Source organism: Diaphorina citri, unplaced genomic scaffold, assembly GCF_000475195.1.
Source record: "Diaphorina citri unplaced genomic scaffold, Diaci psyllid genome assembly version 1.1 scaffold9283, whole genome shotgun sequence".
Classification (NCBI taxonomy): Eukaryota; Metazoa; Arthropoda; class Insecta; order Hemiptera; family Psyllidae; genus Diaphorina; species Diaphorina citri.
In genome coordinates this window covers 1-2,447 of record NW_007386657.1, presented here as the reverse complement: position 1 = coordinate 2,447, position 2,447 = coordinate 1, and the positions used below count along the sequence as shown (strand labels likewise).

Below are 2,447 nucleotides of genomic sequence, written 5' to 3'. Positions count from 1 at the left end.
TGCACTACGCTAAATTTCATGACTTGACTTGGACTCGAACCACCAACCTCCAGATCCGAAGTCCACCGCGCTAACCACCACACCTACACCACTGAGGTTGTTTTTTTTTGCTATACTTTAGTGGAAGGATTCTTCTAAAGGAGCTCTTCCACCTAACACAGGGTTAGGCTAGTCTAGTCACGGCTTGAAAAATAGAAGAAATAAATATGAGGGCACGGTTAGCCCAGTGGTAACGCGCTTGCTTGCGATGCAGAAGGTTTCGCGTTCGAATCCCACCATCGACAAAATTTTGCACTCATTTCGGTTGGGAATATGTTGACCCAGCACCTAAATGGGAAGTATTGTGTCTCTTATCGCCCATCTGATGAAGGGTATACTACGGGGTGGACATGCTACGACACAGACCACACACTCTTACTTTTCAAGCCTTGGGTATAACCACCTACCTATAACTTGTCTTGTTTGCAGGAAGCTGGCCACAGCCCTGGTGCAGCGTGGTACACTTAAGAAAGGTGCCATCGTGGTGGCAGGTCAAGCCTGGGCCAAAGTCCGCTCTATGTTTGACGCCACCAATCAGCCTGTACAATCTGCCCCACCTTCTACCCCTGTGGAAATACTCGGCTGGAAAGAGCTGCCCTCTGCCGGAGACCTTATGATACAGGTAAAAAGGAATTTTTGGAAGCATGGTTGCCTTGCAGAAGGTCCCGGGTTCGAATCCCACCATCGACAAAAATTTGTACTCGTTTTTCGATTGCAAATATTTCAACGGACTACTTTCTGGTGTTCTCGTGTTGACCCACCATCAAATGGGAAGTATTGTGTCTCTTCTCGCCCATCTGATGAGAGGCATACTACGTTATGGGCATATTGGGCATGCTACGACACAGACCACTTGCGTCTAACTGAGACCAATTTTCATTCCAGGTTGAATCCGAAAAGCGGGCGAATGAGGTGATGAAAGTCCGAGAAGCTAAGGCAGCTAAAGAGAAGCAGCTGGATGCATTGCCTATCATAGAGGCTAGAGGGGACTGGGGTTCAAATCCCAAGAGCACCATAAAATAATTCAGATAGAGGAAGACCATTTGTAAGATTAAATCAAGTGATTAAGTCCTTAGGTATAACCCAATTTTTACTTGAGCAAACCTCATTTTATTCCCATTGTACTATTTATTTTCAGACTAAACTTCTGTCTCCACTCAGTTTTGACCAAGTCTACCTGTAATGTGTACAAACTATTTCAACGGGCTACTTTCTGGTGTTCTCGTGTTGACCCACCACCAAATGGGAAGTATTGTGTCTCTTCTCGCCCATCTGATGAGAGACATACTACGTTATGGGCATATTGGGCATGCTACGACACAGACCACTTGCGTCTAACTGAGACCAATTTTCAATTTTCATTCCAGGTTGAATCCGAAAAGCGAGCGAATGAGGTGATGAAAGTCCGAGAAGCTAAGGCAGCTAAAGAGAAGCAACTGGATGCATTGCCTATCATAGAAGCTAGACAACGAGAGCATGATGAGAAATATAAACCCCTACTAGAGGAGAAAAGACGATTAGGTGTGTACGAGACCAATTTTCATTCCAGGTTGAATCCGAAAAGCGAGCGAATGAGGTGATGAAAGTCCGAGAAGCTAAGGCAGCTAAAGAGAAGCAGCTGGATGCATTACCTATCATAGAGGCTAGACAACGAGAGCATGATGAGAAATATAAACCCCTACTAGAGGAGAAAAGACGATTAGGGAGGCTAGACAACGAGAGCATGATGAGAAATATAAACCCCTGCTAGAGGAGAAAAGGCGATTAGGTTTGTATATTCGACTAGCCATAGTGGTTTACACTGGAGTTCAAAAACTTCAAATAGATCAGTTGCGCTTACTTGGGTGATGTTTCAGAGTCATAGAGCAGGGAAAATGAGGACCAACGGAATTTTTCTTTTTCTTGGACGATTAGGTGTGTATATTAGACGAGTTTAGCCCATTTCATTATCCGCCCTACTCAATGTAGCTTAACCTATGTGACATTACCTATCATAGAGGCTAGACAACTGGCAAATAAATAACGAAAGTATTTCCCCAAATCTTCTAAGATTTTCTTCAAAGTTATGTACGTATGTTGTTCAAATAAAAAACTAAAGTATTTGTTGGAAAAAAAACGTTTCTTCTCATGAACCATTGAAGTTAGATAGATTTGTTGGGGTTGGTGTGTTGTGTTTCAATTTTATCAAATTTGACCTATCATAGAGGCTAGACAACTGGCAAATAAATAACGAAAGTATTTCCCCAAATCTTCTAAGATTTTCTTCAAAGTTATGTACGTAACTACGTATGTTGTTCAAATAAAAATAAAGTATTTGTTGGAAAAAAAATCGTTTCTTCTCATGAACCATTGAAGTTAGATAGATTTGTTGGGGTTGGTGTGTTGTGTTTCAATTTTATCAAATTTGA

General features: G+C 42.2%; 1 pseudogene; it reads left to right on the top strand.

Moving 5' to 3' along the window:
• The first annotated feature begins 468 nt into the window (after nucleotides 1-468).
• LOC103522565 lies at nucleotides 469-1,588 on the top strand (annotated as a pseudogene).
• Nucleotides 1,589-2,447: the final 859 nt, after the last annotated feature.